Raw genomic sequence first — 19,358 nt, 5'->3', positions numbered from 1 at the left:
GCAAGCAATTCCACCTCACAGTTACTCTATATGTGGAAGAATCCTTTTGTGCAGGAAAATGTCACCTTCCCACATCTCCCCAACACACACATTCCTACTTGCTCGGCCCATCATTTCGGATGAGATGAACATTAAGCATTTCCAAGATTTCTGCTCATTTGAAGGCAAAAAGAGTTCAACACCTTCTGAAAGGGAGAAAAAGGAGAAAAAAAGTTCTATCTGGGGGGGATTTAACCTCAGTGTGTGCTTTATAAAAGATCATACTAATATGTAAGATATGTAAACATTATAGAGCAATCAGAAACAAATGAAATGATGAATTCAGTTTAACAATATTCAGCTGTGGTAAAACTGCCAGAAGGCACTTTTTGTTATGAATAGATCATTTGGATGAGTTACAGACCAGATTTCAACCCTGGTGTGTGCTAGGGAAATCAATGTCAAACTATCTAAGATCAGAAGGTATCAGCAGCACATCTGGCAGCCCAAAGAAATGAAAAATGTCTTTAAAATATATAATGCTACATCGAACTAAGCTAAAGAAAGAAAGGACCTGCTTAAATGGCGCTAATATGAGATCTGTGATGTATTTCATTGAGTTTAGCCTTTCCCACTTGCCTCTCCCTCTAAAACAAAAAAGGCAAAAAATCTGCCTCTGTTGTAAAAGTCTACGTGGAAAAAAAGCGCTATTTACCACTTAACAGGCTAGCTTACAACTCATGTAAGTCAATCAAAGGAGTTAGTTCAGCTTTCAGGACTATCATTTGGTACAAGGAATGGAACAACACAGACCTTCACAGATGAGAATGACCTAGGCACACAGCCATCCCGTAAAATGAGCAAGTCCCAATGTGAGATTTATTTTACTTAGCTTTGTTTTGCTAGACTAACCATAATGATCAGGCACATGCTTGTGTTTCCTCCTCAGTTTTATATAAATGTTACGGCAATCGGAGACAAGATAAAATAAAACAGGCCACGCTGGTGAGAGCAGTTTTATGGAAGCATGAGTTTCGGCAGAATTTTCTTCCTTAGTTGACACCATCTGCTGCTGGTGGAGGCTTACGCAAACTCCTTACAATAACGCCATTGGCGAATTTGGCTAAATCTTTGTATTAACAAGGTATACTGCCATATATCCATCTTCTTCCATTTTCATTTCTGCTTCCTAATATTGTGCCTCTGATATCTGGCAGCATTCTAGTATCACTATCAGGTTCTTTATTTACTTGCAGTATGCAATACAGAGAGAAAATCAAATTTCAGTAGAACTATTCTTGACTTACACTCACCTACATGAAAGCAAAATTAAGCTTTCATTCTACTGTCACAACTTTTTTAAAGTAACCGTTTGCTGATGAGAAGCTAGGTCACAAAATTTGTTTAAAAATCACCTCACTTATCAGCTTCTATAGCCAGAAGTTCAGAGTAACAGCTGCTTTTGTTAGGCAAAAAAAGACCTAAGATATTAATGGAGAGTAGGGAAAGAAACAAGGAAAAGCACTGTATCAGTCACCAACTAATAAATGCTCTTTACAGTTCTTGACTTTGATCATCGACACGTCAAATACTTTCATTAACTTCTCTGCTGACTTTTAACTTTCAAACTTTCTGACTGACTGTGGATTGAGAATACTGACATTCATTCAATTCAGGGGTTTTACATTGATGCATAAAATCCTGTATTAAGAAAACTGTATCATTTTGCTTCTGCTGACAGATGGGTCTTATACAGCTATTTGACCACAACTCTCTGACAAAGAATGAAAGAGATTCATAAAAAAAGGAGAGAATTCAAAGGGAAACCCAAGAATGTTTCATTTCTAGGTTTCTGGTTCAAACTTAGGTCATAGTAATAGCTACTGAACGTGTGATTTAATAACAGCACTTTCTGGTGGCAGATGTATTAACTGGGTGGAGCTGAGGCATACAATTGTATTTGCAGTGAACTGATGCCTACCCTAAAACTGCTGTCCTGGCGTTATTTCTCAAGCACTACATGGGTTTCAAACTAAGCCTCCCCATAAGTCTGGAGGCAATTCTCTAGGTTAAGACTATAGTGACTACAGTCAACTTCTTAAAATATATTTATTATTAGCTGTAATTACATATTAAACACATAACAGCATTCAAGCTTTAGCCTGATGTAAAATATATTTAAGAAAATAAGGTCTTGGAACCCAAGAAATGTACCTCAGAACACAAAGGAAATTAAAATTTATTAATATTCCAATTCCTATAGGTCATATACCACCAGTAATTTATTCAATTATATTTTAAGCTTAAGTCCCCTGGCCATCATCAGTTTGCTATGTAGCTGCATAGCTTGTGGTGGCAAGTCACATAGCTCTCCTCCATGTGACAGGTTGGCATGCCTTGGGCCATCCCCAGTGACAGACTTGCTCTGCAATAGTATGAAGACTAGGCCACAAAAATTTTTGCACAGAGCTAACTTTATCCCACTGGAAGCATGGAGGTTACTTGAGCAACAGCAACATAGATACAGAAAGTGGACTTCAGGATTCTGCCTGAACACATCCGTCCACAGATAATTCTGGTAATGTGTTTACATGCAGTTGAAGAATTTTGGCTCGTGATGAAATCACTTTCATCAATGCTTTGCTGAACGTGGACTCCATCATTTTTTGCCAAGGCTGTGTCACAGGTTTACCAAACCCAGAGACCTGGGAAGTTACTAAACCTCAGAGACTCCCATTCAGTTAGAAGAATGGTAACAGAATGAATCAAAGCAAAACAAAATTGTCCAACTACATCTATTGAGGCTGTGCAACAACAACAAAAGTATTCAAAGACACCACGCAATATTTTTGCCATGTAAGATTCCTGACTGTGGCACCAGGCAAGGCTGAAAGAGACAGACAGAAAGGCAGGTATCATCCAAAGTGGAAAAACCATGCAACAGAATCAGAGTTCTGGGCACTGCCCAGAGCATAAACTTATGGCCAGAGAGCGGCCTATAGTAGGAGAGTTGAAACAGTATTATTTTTTGCCCAAGTTGATTTTTGTGTTGCCTGTAGTTGAGACATGTTTTTATGTCACCCGTGTCCTCTCACTGCCTTTAATCTCATGGGAGGTAAGTGTCAGGGGCGACTGCTTGCAGGACTGGAGCTCTGGCAGAGGCGTATGTGCCTATTTAGCTCGCAGGGCCTGAGGCAATTGGCCTGAGGGGTCTCGGAGGACAGTTTACGCCCAGAAAACGTAATTGAGAAGCCAAGGGAGAAGACAATAATATTCCTTATTTACACACCACAATGACATTAAGAACACAGGTCCAGCACATTCCAGTCCAGCAGCTCAGCAAGGTTCCAAGTGCAGCAGACCCACTAACGGCACGTATGACAATATGAAAACAAACGCCTTTTTGATTTTGCTGCTTATTCTGCACTTGGTAATATCACAAACCTGTATGACAAAAATCAATACAATCACAACCACAGTAACACCCTTAAGTAAAAATTACCAGAACTAGAAACAGAGAGTACGCATCAAAATGCAGACCGGGATCTGAAATTTCTGATGACAATTGGAGCTAGTATTCCAGTTCAATCCCTGCTCTAGTTATTTTCCAGACAAAACTTTCAGTACAACCTAAAAGGAGGAAAGACAGATGAATTCTTAGGAACTGCTGTTAGTTATTATTCCAGATAGTAACCCTTATGAGAAGGGCAGCAAAATGTGAATGAGATGCATGCAGAACTCTTTCCAATTTTCTAAATTTTCTTTAAAACATTAACTGCTCTACAAACTACAGACCAAACAAGGTACGTTATTAATGCCCAGTAAAAAACCCACACTCCCAGGGCAACCTGATTGCCTCATCTCTGAAAATATTTCAGGTGAGTTATGCAATGGGACTATATACTGCACAACCTGGCTTTATATCCAACAAGAATTAAGTAGAGGAAAACTTCTCTGAGATTATTAAACATTTCCACTGTGAGATTTTTATTCAAGGCTAAAGAAAGGTGTTTGAAAATTTTTTAAATCTTATCATTTTTAATGAAAGAATATGTTGAATCACAGTAATATTAGTTATTCAATTTCTACTTAATTTATATTTAGGGGTATAAAGAGAAATTCATCTGGACCAGTGCTTGCAGCCTTAGGAGCCAAAGCCTCCACTCGTACAAACAAGCCTATTATTAACCATCAACTTCCATGGAGATATGTTGATTTATACTGTCTGAAGATCTGCACTAACACTTGTATTTAGACACTTAAATAAGTACTCTGATTGTCAAAAATGCCAGAGACACCCATTTCCCATTGATTTCTGGCTCAGGAACTTAGAACATGAAGCCAGCTGTTTAGGTATCCAAATGTGGACTCGGGCACCTACCCTAGGAAGTACGCTGGCTCTCAATTTTTAGTGTCTGTAATTAAGAATGCTAGAACATTTCCATACAGGTGAGAGACACCTCTTCAAACAAGGGACAGTAGATACTTAGACACAGAAGAACAATGAGGGAATAAGCCTGCTTCTGCATGTTCATGTTCTTCATTTCCTAAAAGTAGGGAATGAGAAGAGAGTTTGTGAAGACAGCTCCTGCAGTCAGTACTTTGTCTCCAAGAACATCACGCTAGCTCCTTAGGCACACTTCAACAACTGAGAACTGGACATGACTTTACTAGACATGCTCCTCACTCAAGGGGGGTGACCACATACTCAAATGTTTACTGCTTTAAAACTAATCCACTGGCAGAAACTATAAGGCAGGGTTTGAGGGTTTACCCCCTCAACCAGAGAATCTTGGTTCTTAAAACAGTTAAACACATCAATTAAAATGTTGCTTAAAACTGACGACAACAAAAAAATAAAATCAAACCCCACAACTGTTTTACTCAGCTGTATTTTATTTTACCTTTTAAAATGCAATAGACCAGGCTCTGGCCAAGAGCAGGGAATGCAAGAGGTCACAGGCTGCACTTGTATAAGCAGCTTTTCTGGAGGTCTGCCACCAGAAGCCAGTTTGAAGTTGCATTTCTGAGAAAGCCTTCTGACAATGGATGCTATGGGGCTTAATTAACTCACTGTAGCCTCAACAGTGCAACAGAACCCTCTACACAGCAGCCCATTTTTAGATAGTAGCCAGGTCCAGCCTCTTCATCTCAGGTGGCTGTGGGCATTTTATTTTTTTCAATATGCTGCATCAGTTTTCAGCCAATGGTATGTATGGTATTAGTATGTCTTAGGGTACAGCCGCATGAACAAATAATTATGGGCAAAACTAGGAGGTCAGTTGCCTGACAAAACCACCTCTACTCATCATCTTTCTGTGGTGTATTGTGTGACAGATCCCAGGGACCTCGCACATTCCACAGGAAACCAGGGCCAGGAGTGCTACTGCAGAGTTGCTGACACCGTGCAAATATACGCTATAGATTATTCAGTTAATTTCTTCTTCTGCCCATACTCTAACTTGACCATACAAAAGGATTTAATTTTTTTTTTTTAATACTTATCTTATGAAAGACGCTTGCAATGATATCAGCCTTCAAATATTAACCAGCAAAGCTGGACAACTGAGATTTGTTTTAAAAAGAATAATATTTTTCACATTATCAAAATTCTACTACTTTCCTGAGGGGAAAATACAGTACCTACCTCTCCTACTGTAAACTTTTGACTTCCTCTCTTTGCACCCAAAACTCCAAAATCAAAAGCAGAATATGAAAACAGGAAAAATGAAAATTATATTGGAAACAAAGTGCTCTTCCTTTTCTTTGCCTTACTATTATCTATTTAAAAATGGTAAAATGTTAATAAAAATATTATCTCTCTGCCAAAAAATGTATTTTTATAAATCTCCTTTTCAGCCAGGAAAAGATGTTAGTAAAATGAGAGACAGAGAGATAAAGAAGAAAATTTCAAGCATGATTAAATCAAATAGGATGAGTATGTATTTTATTTTCACTATATATCGCCTCATCAGGGCAAGGAAACTCCACTGTAAGAAAGTCACGTTTGGCTCACTGCATATAGGGCTGCATTAAACCTTCCCAATTAATTTTCTCTTCACAAGGACAGAACAAAACCAGAGTGGGTGCTCCAATTCAGAAATGATACTGAAATCCAAACAATGTACAATACTTAGCCACCAAACTCTCGCAAGGCTACCAACAATGTCCTTGTAGCTCTTTCCCATTCAAACAAATCTTCTCCTAGCTGTACATATGGGACCTGTCCCTCTATGTACTTTTCAATAAAAGCATAAGAAACAGCCTACAACCTATACTAATAGAACCCCAGACTGGTTTGGGTTGGAAGGGACCATAAAGCCCATTCAGTTCCACGCCCCTGCCATGGGCAGGGACACCCTCCACTAGCCCAGGTTGCCCAAAGCCCCATCCAACCTGCCCTTCAACACTTCCAGGGATCCAGGGGCATCCACAGCTTCTCTGGGCAACCTGTGCCAGTGCCTCACCACCTTCACAGGGAAGAATTTCTTCCTAACATCTAATCTAAATATCCCCTCCTTCAGCTTAAAGCCATTCTACCTAAAGCCATTCACTCCATGCCCTTGTCAACAGTCTCTCTCCAGCTTTTCTGTAGGCCCGTTTAGGGACTGGAAGGTGCTCTAAGGTCTCCCTGGAGCCTTCTCTTTTCCATGCTGAACAACCCCAGCTCTCTCAGCCTGTCTTCATAGTAGAGGTGCTCCAGCTCTCATTTTGCCTGCTATTTGTAAAAGATGGGAGCTGTAATAGGACATGGGTGTTTGGAAGTTGGCCACTTAAAAGCTCAAGCTAGAAGAGGAGCATGGCTTAATCATATCTGTATCAGGAGCATTAAGCAATCATACTACCTGTAGCCACTTTGTGACACATGCAATTAGAGAGGAGAATAATAAAATCGGTGTTCTGGAATAGACACAAACTTCTCAACCTTCTATGAGATCCACAGAGAGCTGGCAGATTTCTGCCAGCCATCTCCTGACCATTGAGTGATGACTTTACTAGCCCACTGTGAGCAGCAGACTCCCATATTTGCATTCATGTGGGTAATCCACCCATAAAGCACTAAAAACCTCCGAGTCATCTATATGAACCAGGGTCACTAACCTCGCGTGTGATGGAAGAGAATAGCAGGTTGGGGTTAGGTAGCTCTACCATCTTGGAAGTTGGATCCTGAGACTCCTGTTATAAAAAGGCAAGTCCTGAACACTGTTCAGGTAAAACTGAAACCAATGAACAGAAAATCTGAGCAATAAGGTTTATCCTTGGAACTGAGCAACAGGTAAAAAGACCAAAATGGTAGAGAAGTTTTCCTGAGACCACTGGGCTGGGGAGGCTGCTTGCGATCCAAGAGATGATCTTCTAAAAAGGTAGCATAAACTAAAAGGTATTAGAGGGGTAGATGTACTCGTTTGCTTAGTAGAAGAATAATGCTGTTTTCTTTGTAGAAAGAAGAGTTTTATCAGGAATCAAACCATTCTATGAACTGTCAGATAGTTGAGACACCGGACCCAAGAACTGAGAACCATTCCCAGAGAGGGGCTGGAGCAAGTGGATCAAACAGCTTCTGTATCAGTACAAGGAGAGGCCAGGAGGGTCTAAAGAGTACTTTCAGATTAACAGTTAGGTCCTTCAGAGTCATATATGGCACAGGTCTCCAGGAGATCACAATGGGAGCAGAGAGAAGTCTGAGCACAGTATCCACCTCTAGAACTGACCCTGGGTTTGCTCTCCCCAGACACACAAAAACAATAGTAGTGTCCTCAACAGAAAATCTGCACCCCTGTAAGTTTTTATTCCTTGGGTGTAAGGTTAACATCCTGCGTTTATTCCAGGAAGCAAAGTTGGAACTAAGCCTGGGACAACTTGAGAGTTTCAGCTCTGGAAGAAGTTAAATAAGAATGAATTCATGGGTAATCACTCCAGACTCATTCAAGGTTTCCATCTGCCTCAATCAGAAATGCGAGAACTTCAAAAGTCTTATCAGGGACCCTGACCAAATGCTCAGCTTTGAAACAAAACCTTTAAATTAGATGAATTTTGACTGTTCCAAGTTTGAATGTTCACATACATTTACTTCTGCCTTTTATCAGTATCCATTAACACTAAGCATATTTTATGTTTCAGCTTGGGAAAGCATACAACAGGCGCACAGTAGCATATCATCCTTCTCTTTGTATTCCCAAAGGTCAAGGTTTCTTACATATATTGGCAAAAAAAGACCTTTAATCTGTTAAATTGTTTTCAAGATCCAAAACAGAAAAAAAAAAAAAAGCCCGCATTCATGATGGATTCAGAAGCTTTTTGCTAAGCACTTAAGCGCTAGTAGTTCTGCATTGATTTATTTTATTGTTTTATTTAGTGAAATGTCTGGATACAGATATACAGATTAACCTTTTTTTTTTTTTTTGCTCATATTTACTGTGTCGCCTTCCTTGAAATGGGAACTACAAGTGTTTTGATAAATGGACTGGAAGGTTGTCTGGTTACATGATAGCTTCTACTTGTGTCCTCTGCTGAAATGCTATTATGTACCCTTCTAAAGCAATGCTGCTCTATGACTCACAGCAGTTACTTCTGTGCCTCTCATAACAATAGCTCACTGGGGATACAGGGCCTCAAATGAGCTAGAACAATTTATACCACCCATTTATTTTTACTTCTCTTCCAATGATAGATATTCACTGTCACAAAATGCCAGTTTATGTGAAGATTATAAATCTTCCAGCACAGACAACTAACTGCAGGCCATTTTAAATATGCACTTTATAACACTACAGTTTGCTGCTATGGTAAATTAAATTCCTGAGAGCTCATCACAATATGAACTAACTCTTCTCAATGTTTAAAAAAAATAAAATCAAAAAGTCAAACCAAAGATCCACATAGCCCACTAACCTGTTGTTAACAGCGGCCAGGCTGTTAGGGAAAAGCACAGGAACAGGGTAAACATGCAATAATTCTTCCCCAGAATGTCCTCCCAGCCTCCAGTGAGTTGAGGTTCAAGCACATTTCTGTTCTTACTTCCAACCAACACAAGAGGCCAAGTCTTCAAAAGTGACTGTCTGAGATTGCAAACAAAACACATTTTTCATGAATGTTAGCAATCTCGCAGTAAAAAGCTCCATTTGTGCATTAGAAAGGAAATTTACTATAATGCTGACTTTTAGATCAGTATAAGTCTTTTACAAGACAACTGAGAGCTCATCCCAACCTGAAAGGTTAGGAACTGTGCACCGCAACAGCTGTGTCACAAATACCAGTGGATGCTGCATCTCACTCACCAGATATGAAAACAACTCCACCTCCAAATGACACCTAAGAAAACCCCACCAAGCCTCCCAGCCAAACTCTGTGTAGTCCAAGGCAGACCCAGTCATTGTCACCATGGCTAGAAGACATGCTGGGCCTGCACAGGAGCAGAAGGTCTCCACAGAGGTTTCTAGCACTGACCTTTTCCCAAAGATGGCAGAACTGTCAATTGTAGGAAGATACGAACTATCCTGTCTCACACCCTTTCCTGGAGATAGTATTGTAAGATCCTTGTCTTCTCCCAAAAAGTATTTTCGTCATTATCTCTAACACGCATGCCAAGTAGTCCAAGTCTTGATAACCCCAACCCAGTCAACTCATTGTATCAGATGTTGACAATCCTGAAGCACTTGGAGCTTAGTAGCTGATGTGACAGAAATTCAAGGCAAGGGTGGGAAAGAAATCTCAGATGTGGCATTTGAACAGTCAACTCAAGGGTGAGTTGCATGTAGGTATTATTCCTAACCTTATTATTTATGGGGGAGAATTACTCTTCAAAATCTGCAGTTCTTACTGCAATCAATGGCAAATATCAAGGAAAACCAAAATCTTTATCAAGTGAGGTCTAGTGTATTTATCTGCCCTGGATGCCCTTCCCATGTACCTTAAGGCCCTCATTTATTTATTTATTGCCTAATACAGTTCATTTTAGAGATTTATTTTCCTTTTTCACCATTAGGTAAGTATTCCTTCTATATTAGTGAAGGCCACTACCAACAATAGTATCATACAGGTAAAATAAATCTTCTTTTGCAATACCCCCAAGTTACTGGAAGCAGATTTACATTACATGGGATATGCTATCACACACTATTTTAAACATATTTTTAAACATTTGAATAACTAAATGGGTAAATCCTGAGAACCTTACTTGGTGTTTATTCAGCTCTTACTTACTGAGACAAACTCCCAAAGACAGAGTAAACACTGAGAGAGGACCTCAGGCCTTTACCCACAGTTATAAACAATGAACTCAGCATAAACTGTGATTCCCGGCTGATGCTGGGAGAAAAGCAGCAGCTAATGCTTCTCCTCATTTTGCTTCCAGAATGATTACATAGGAAGAGATTTACTTTCTTCCTAATAAACCTTGCCCCATCTAAGATCTTCCCCAACTCACAACTGGAGCAGCAATGGGAAACTTAGATGAAGAATGACTGCTTCATGAGAGGCTGAATAAAATTGCAAAAGGAGAAAAATGCCTTAACAAGAAGCCTACTGCCCAAATACTGATGAAGTTTGCCTGACTGGGGGATTTGTTGCTGTTAAGAAAAGATACTTGGAAATACCATTACAGCTGTATCACCTCGGACCATTGAGTTCTTAATACTCAGCACTCACATATCACATCTTTCATTAGCAAGATCTCTGTCTGCACAGCTTCAGTTTCATGATCGTATTGCAAGTCAGTAAACTAAGGAAAGGCAACAATCCAACACAATCGTACAGCAAACCAGCAACACTAAACAAAATCTGGGATTTTGAGACCAAATTCCACACTACTCATTGCAAATATGACTACTTCCAAAATTTTAAAACAGAAAACTATTACGTTGTTTTTCATACAATTAGTGTATTCCCTTGAAAATTCTATTTAATTGTTTTGGGGCCCAGAGACATCCTAACTGATGATCAAGGACATTCCTTATCACATCTCATTTCATTTGTATTTTAGTTACTCTTTTACAGTTCAGCTACATTCTTGTAAGAAAAGGAGCAAAAAAAGAAGTCTTTTTTGTTCACCATAAGATCTAGAGACACATGAATAAGCAGGCTGGTTAATAAATTCATGCCTACTCACAAAACCAAGATAAACAAGGGAACTGGAAAGACCATTTGTTATACATAAATATGCTGGTGATCTGAAAGAAATCCCCTATTCAGCTCATCTCAGAACAGAACACTCCAGGAAGACACTCGGATTTGCTCAAGACTGTGGGCTTCAGGCTAACACATTCTTCTGGGTCTAGAGAGGAGCAATCAGAATTGGTTAGTTTGCAGCATTGATGAGAGTGTTGTACCAGTCACATCTGATATCATCACTTTGAAGGATATAGGAAAGGAAAGACAAAAATACTCTGTTACAATGAAGGGCCGCTGCTGCTGATGGACTTTTGTGAACAAAAATGAGAATAATGATATATAAAGAATGAATCAAAATTAAGTTGCTTTATCCTGTCCCCTACAATGGAGTGATGCTATGCTATTTGAACACCAACGAAGGAAGACAATTTTATACCTTTTCTAGCTACAGAATCCAGAATACAACCTCCTTCCTACAAAAGAAGAAACAAAATCCCCCAAACCCTATTAAAATATACAGCTGTTATAGTCAGGAAATAAAGGGGCAAAGTGCTAGCTTCTAGAGCTAGATCTACTAACAGGTAATCTTCACTCCCACAGTGCTTTAAGTAGAGAGGCACAAATTAGGCAGCTCAATATTTCTGGCAGCCAGACCAGATAAATCTTACTAGTGTCAACATAAGTACGTAAGAAGCTTGGTCTCTCTTTCTAAGGCAAAACGTGGGAAAAGGAGTGAGGAACAGGAGAGGAGCCCTATTAGCTGTCAGACCTGGAAGAAGCCCAACATAAGCCTTTACATCCACTGTGCTTACATCAAAAAGAATAGGAAATCCAGGGAAGGAAGAAAACAGATAGATCTCTGGTTTACACATTGTTTATCATATAGTGTAACGTACTATTGTCTGTAGTATGTAAATGCTGTCATTTCAGAACATGGAAGAACTCTGCAACGCACAAGGCAAAATTTCCAACTCAGATGTCACACACTCCCAGAGCACTGGGTAGGTGCAGTTTGTAAAAGTAAAGACCTAACAATGAAAAACATACTAAACTATGAAGTGCCTCAGTCTCCCACCTAACAAAACTGAAATAACCATTCCTACTCTTTTACTCCATTTATTCACTCTTGCAAAGAACCTCAAGACCACCAAAGAGAAGACACTGCAGAAACGCTTAGTATTATAAATCCTACACCCTAATACATGGCTCTGTGTCACACAGGGTAGTTTGCAGTTAACCGCAGTATGGAAACCACTGCGTCTGTTGGAAGTTTCAAAGCAAGCGTTTTCACTGATGTCAGTGAGACATTTCTAGAATATCAGCCTTCATATAGTCTCCAAGCAGAGTATTCTTCCAAAGCATTCGCTCTGTCCACATCTACTCCTTGAGTCTTTGAACTCAGATGATCTGTTCACAAAAGAGGAACGTTGACTGCACAGTCTTCTGGACATGTTACTAAACATTATCCAGTTTATGTACAATAGAGATTGTATTGCTTTCAGCTACATTCCCCTGAACAGGTTGATTACCAGCAAAGTGATGAGGTGCGAAACTTGGACATCTCTGAGAGGCATATACTAAATAGGAACATCCCATTCTCCCAGTCACCAAGGCATACCTGAGCTTTGAATTACATCAGGCCAGGAACAAAGGAATCTTACTCATAATAGAAACTTTTAATAACTCATTTACTGAGAAAGCCTCCCTTTCATCTCTGCCAAGCTTTAGGAAAGGCTGGGAGGCAAGCAGAAATAAAGATTATACAGAGTCACCACTGCTGGCTCTAAAGTAAACTCTCCAACTTCCTATTTACATTTCAAGATCTTAAGCTTTGTGGTTTACTAGTTCTGCAAGTAAGGCTTTGGGTTTTGGAGGCTGCCTGCACATGATCTCCCACCACTACTGAAGTCTTCCTAGCTTTTATTAATATAATAAGGAGGTCAGAAAAGCAACAATCTTTTATATATTTATAAAATATAAAATATTTTACTTCTTGCCTTTTAAAAACAAAGCAATGCACACAAAACATACAACGTCAAATTAATGCCAGCAAAGGGGATATTACAGTTTTGCTTGTTTCTTTTTCAAACCAAGGATGCTAGAACATGGAATGAGACAGTCTCATTTAAAAAGGGTGTGGAGGACTTCTTTGAGGGACAAGCAAAAGAAGAAATTTTATGGCTATAACCATATAACCCTTCTAAGGCCACAGGCTGAAAAGGCACCTAAATAGGCTCTGTGACCTTTTCCTCAGAAGGCTAAATCTGTGTAAACTAAGGACGGGCAACCTGTAACAACAGTCGTGAAGTAAATGTGGTTTTCATTTCACGCAGCCCTCCCTGAATGTGAAACGTCTTCATTAGCTGGGAAGTCAGCACTGTGTCTGCTGCCAAATGCAATATATAAGCCAGCAGAACTGAACTGAATGAGGACAGAGCAAGGGAGAGGTTCCTGCGATACTAATTTATTTCTCCCATTTGAAAGACACTAGCTCTGTGACTCATGTGCAGAACAGGCCTTACAGAAGAGAAGAATATTAAAAAACCAAGAGGGCAGGCGTTTACCAATTTCATAAAGCTCTTGCAGAACATTTCAAAAACTTGTCTAGGCTGCCTTAGCTTCAATAGGTTTGCTTTTGTTTTTATTTTTTTTCCTGCTGCATTGCTCCCCCTTCTCCCCGCTCGCCTGACCCTCCCAAACCCAGCCCCTTTCCCCTGGTCAGGAGAAGGACAGAGTGCTGCCTTTCTAAACCCTGGGTCACAGCCAGTTGGCACCCAGACGTGTTGCCCTGGGCTTCTGGCCCTGTCCCCTCGGAGACTGCACGTTTCACGTCAGGGATGCATGTGCAGCAGTGAGTGAAGAGTGCGAGGCTGAAGTGCTGCACGCAGTCCTCCGACTCGCTCTCCAAAAACACATTGCTTAGTGCCATCCCGCTAGATTAAATATAGCTGGCAAAGCAAGTACCAGCCTATTTAGTCCCTGCAAGTTTTCCCCTCATCACAGACGATTTCAAGCAGCTGAGAAGTCCCTGTGTAGTAATTACTCAAAAGTCTGCTGCTTTAACAACGTGGCATGTTCTGAAGAGGAGACTCTCGTATCAGAGCCAAAATATACTGAATCCACTTGCTGGTCTGGCTCCCACCGAGATTACAGAGATCAGGCTATGAGAACACTTTGAGCCAGCATGTCTCTGCAGTCTCCACTCCAGGATGTACTGCAAAGGACACGTACTGTGCATGCTTTGGGGGTGGAAACGTGCTTTGCACTCTATTTGTGTGAACAAAGCTGGCAGCTTGGGCGGATATTGTGGAGCAAAGAAGCTCTATTGTGTTTGCCAGTCATCACGAGAATCAAATGAACAAATTTAGAATAAGCGAATTGGGCTGAAGTTCCTTTAGCAGAAAACAGGCAAAGACTAGTCAGGCTTGGTAAAAGAGAATATGGCATAGTCTTCCTGAAATAAGCCATAGTAAACACTGGGACAGCAAAACGATCTGCCCATTTTGCTGTTCGTGTAGTTGCTCAAGCTCCGTCTTTGAGATCATGTAGTAAATATGAAAAGAGAGAAGATAAATTGCTTGTGCCTCTCCAATTTAAAAAAATGACTAAATTATAAGCTTCAAACCACATACACATTATCACCCAAGGAAAAAAGAATTGCATGCCAAGCCAGGTGAGTCAGTTCCAATGACAAGAGTCATGGAAGTAACAAAAACACATGCAAAGGAAGAGACTCCATCTAAATGTGAAAAGATTCCCTGACAATCCCCAAAAAGTTGTTTTGAGTACAGAGAGCTGATAAAGAAGAAAGAATGACTGAAGCAGCACACAGATCACGTGACCAAAGACAGGAAAAAAAATATAAAATCAGAGACTCTGGATAGGAAGGAACACAAACCTTGTATATTTGAGATTCAAAATGCCAGCAAATTCAGGCCCCTCTGCCTTGGTAAGCTGGAATCAGGCCAGACAATGTTCCCATTAGAAGCTGCCCTGGCTACTTCCTTCAGTGGTGAATCCAAAAAGGTGTTAGAGCAAGAATGACAAATATTTTCATAATGGAACAACTGTTCTGGGGCAAGTGCAAAGCAGAACGCTGAACGCTAAGTGAGCCTAATTCACTACAAAATAGGCAGAAATGAGAGTTTATACACATTTTATGAACAGGGCTATTTTATTCAATATGCATAAACAGCACATACCCTGTACACATACAAGATTCGTGAGGACCCCACACTGCAGACAACAAAAGAGAAGAGATGTTGCAAAAGAAGATCCCTGCTCTCTCTCACAATGGGCTTCGGGATTTCTGACTCCCGCAGCTCTGTATGCACGTCCTCCTTATCCTCCATAGAAGTCCCAGTCTGGGGGAAGAGGCACTATGCCCTAGTGACTCCATAACCCTCAGCACTCTCAATTTCCCCACTCCAGAACTATCATTTATTTCTGCTTATCATTTTAAATGACTTCAAATTCCTTTCATGACCTCTGGCTACCAAAAACTAGTCCCGGTCTGGTCCCAGTCTGTTAGGTGTCATATTAAGTTTACTCAAATCTGTAATCTCTTTGACAAAAAACCTTACAGTCTAATAAAACATTTTACTTTGAGGATTAAAAAAAGTTTCATTATGTGAATTTAGTGCCCACAAGAAGAGTGCTATGCTGGTATCAGCTATGGGAAACTGCAAGATTTATCTACCAGAAAGAAGCAGCAGTACTGCTTAGATCATTTGTTCCAAGGAATACAAAGAAATTTCTGTGTACAAGTTCCCTGTCACACTGCTTGTTCACACTGCTGTTTTGCTCTTTGCTAACTGGCACCTGAGAGTTAACTTGGTGATTTTACACATCTGCCAAAGAGCAAGCATGCTTGTGTTCAGGACTGGGACAAGATAATACAGATACCTGTACCTGAAATCCTTCTGATCACATAAAGGTTTCAGAAGACAACAAAAGATTTTTGAAACTTTTAAAATATCCCATAAAACCCATAAGACACTGGCAGGAAGACAGGCTTTTCGGGAAACCAATTACCTTATTCCCAGAAGTTAGGGCATGTCTGTTAGACCCATGCAAACTACTAGTTAGGAGTAACATGCAAGCTCCTATTTCAATGCCTCAAACCTGCTGCTATTTTACTGTGAAAAACTGCTCCCGCATTTTGTGTAGTCGCCATGCCTACAAAAGGAAAGTCTCCTAAAAGTTCCAAAACTAAACATGGGTGCTAGAGCTTCGAGACCCTGTCTACAAAGCATGATGACCTGCAGCAGCCCACTCAGAAAAGTCAGCCACTGAGTATCTGTCACTTGAAAGCAATACCTATGCTGCACAGACAGATCAAAGCTGCAGCAAATGAATCCTAGCCCTAAACTAAGGGAGAATCCTTCACAAGTAAAAGGACAGCTTATTTGCCTTTCCAAATGCAAATTCTGCTGATGACTTTTGCTCGGGCAAAGGAGGCAGCAGAGAATCATGTAAAATGAATAACTGTTCAAAAATATTCAGAAACCCATCTTTTCTTTCCTTTTTCCTCATGGATAATGGATGAGCCCTGAGGTGGCAGTGACTTTCAGCAACTACCAACTCAGACCTGGACTTGGATCAGTAACCTAATTACAACGTGCTTTTTGCTTCTTTCATGAGCTATTCAAGTATCTCAACAGAAATACAAAATGCTTTGTGTGTGTCTGATTACCCCAAACTGTCAGTGGTTAATTCCAAAAGCGTATCCTCACTTAAAAATGGTAGTTCTACCACAAATTAAACTATTATAGCCATGAGTAAAATTAGGTTCCACATTTGTACTTTCTAAAATATCAAAGGCATGATTAGCAAAGTCTTTTGTTCAAGATCTCCAGAGTCCTTGAGGTAATGAAAACTGGGTCATGGAGTAGTTTCTCTTGAAGTTTAAAGTAAATACTGTGTTCAAGCAATACCTGCTTCGGTGACTCACGGAGTATTCGGTCTAGAGAATGGAAATACTGTACCAACACACACACACCCCCCAACAGGAGTACCCCTGCCCTCACCAAAAAAGGAGGAAGTGGGGGGGGGAAAGAAAGGCATAGCAGATGACTCTGAACAGTTTCCTGTTACGATGCCTTGAAAGAAATCCAACTGTACTTTCACCCTGCTTTCTGTTTTCTGAATTTCTCCTGACAGTTGGCTCTTTCGTTTGCCAGAACCACAACAAAGGACGGCCTTGAGTTTCCACACAGGCCATTTTCTCCCTCTCTCGTCTCTGATCATCTCACAAAGGTATTATTGTTGCTGGCTCACTGGGGCTCAGTGCACCTGAGGCAGATCAAAGGCACTTTTTAATGCCTGCCTGACCACACAGGTCTCTCTCCCACTGCATTAAATTAAACTCGATGATTAATCTCTGTAGCCCTGAGGGTCCCTTGGTGCACAGGGAGAGAGAAAATATATATTTCTATCAAAACACAAGTATAATATACTTTCATTTTATAGCCCTAATTAAAAAAAGGAACAGCTAATTTCAGCCAAATGCAGCTGCATACAGGTCTCATTAAAACACAAATACAACTGCTCTGTGTGCTCTACATTCGCTGCATGCAGACTATACAGGTAATAGATAAAAGAACAGTAAAACCAAAGTCCTTTCACAGATTAAATCCAGAGTTTAGAATTTGCTTATTGTCTGCTGGCTAGAGATTGTTATACCTCTGAGCAGATGAGTGGAGGAAGACAGTTAAGGAAATGATTATAAAATGCTGAGTAGTTACATTTAAATAAAAATCTGCTTAAATCTAGCCAAAAACTGCACAAGCATCTATTCCCGAGTTTGCATTCAAGTGATTAAGAGCCTTAAAAGGTTCTACCTCGTCTATGGTGTGCAGTCTGTGCATGACTTTGGGGTTGCTTTAATGACAGAACAGAACATTGATTAACATCAACATTGACTTTATCATGTCACTTTTGTTACATTAGTGTATTTAATGGGGCCACATCTTTCATGGTCGTGGAGTATGCACACAAAAAGTGTTGTGAACATGGTTACACTGATATGCCATACTGTAGTTTGGGAAGCAAAACAAACTATAGTTGTGAACTGGGTCTACGTTAGAAACTACCAATATGCATATATTAAAAATTAATAAATAACTACACGCATGTCCTCCTCCAGGGCTAGTTATACTAAAGGAATACATTAGAGCCAACTGGCCCATTTCCAGCTGCTCAACGTTGCCCTCAGACCTTCTGGGGAAACTGTCTGCGAGCTCCTCAGCTCATTTCGGTCCAGTATTATGTCTCTTAACCCAACTAATTTTAACGATTTTAACTAACTCAGCTAAATGAAATAGGTTAGGAAGAGTTCACACAAACAGCTTCTTCAGAAGGGGCAGAAACCTCTATTCAAAAAAAAAAAAAAAAAAAGGAAATAATAAAAGTAGCATCAGGCTCAATGGGTGACTTCTTTCCCCAGAGCTGATATTTGCAGGGTGCCCTACCTGCCCTGTCATAGACAAAGAGATACCAATGTAATTTTTCAGAGACAGAGTAAACTAAGAGTGGTGGAGTTTGAGGTTTGAAAGTCTTGTTTAGGAAGGAATCCAAACATAATCCAGCTGGTCTACAGGATTTAAGCTTTTGTTAAATGCTCTGCTTCACAATACTGGGATTACTCACATCTTTAAATTCAATCATGTGCTTAAATGCTTTGCTGAACTACAATCCATGTGACAAGATCACCATTTATTCATGCTCAAGATCACCACGTATTCATGCTGTTACTAACAAGACAACTTAACTTACTGTTAAGCCTGACATTTTATTATCACCTTGCTTTCTTTTTCCCTACTGAAACTCTCTCCATGAAGCATGTTAGTCCTCTCTAACACCTAAAGCACTCCCATTGCCATTTGCTCATTTTGGAAAAATTCAAGTTATAATCAGTCTAAATTTAAGAGCGAAATTAGTTTTAAATAAAAAATGTGGCAGAAAAGGGTACTTATCTAAATGGAATGCTTTCAGACTCATACATTTTAAAAAGGTATAAATTTCAAAAGCAGACACTAAATTTTAATTGCAATCTCAGAAAAAGCTTTTGTATTAATTCACTGAGAAAAATTAGCAAAGTGAAAATTGCTTATTGGGGTTTTCCTTTCTTTTTAGTCATGATACATATCATAATTCTATACATCACGACAACTTTCAGAGGTAGAAGGATTTATATTGATTAAGTGAAGAGGTGGGGGAGAAGGGCTGTGACTGAAGACATGCACTCCTCCAAAGACACTATCCTGTAA

The 19,358-nt window shown here is 39.9% G+C and overlaps 1 protein-coding gene across 15 annotated transcripts in view; it reads right to left on the bottom strand.

Moving 5' to 3' along the window:
- Nucleotides 1-19,358, bottom strand: part of FGGY (FGGY carbohydrate kinase domain containing) — a 322,392-nt gene that overhangs the window by 51,185 nt on the left and 251,849 nt on the right. The gene's annotated exons all lie outside the window — the stretch shown is intronic.

Source organism: Grus americana, chromosome 8 (genome assembly GCF_028858705.1).
Source record: "Grus americana isolate bGruAme1 chromosome 8, bGruAme1.mat, whole genome shotgun sequence".
Taxonomy (NCBI): Eukaryota; Metazoa; Chordata; class Aves; order Gruiformes; family Gruidae; genus Grus; species Grus americana.
Note: the sequence above shows the minus strand (reverse complement) of the source record. Positions and strands in the feature narration are given on the sequence as shown.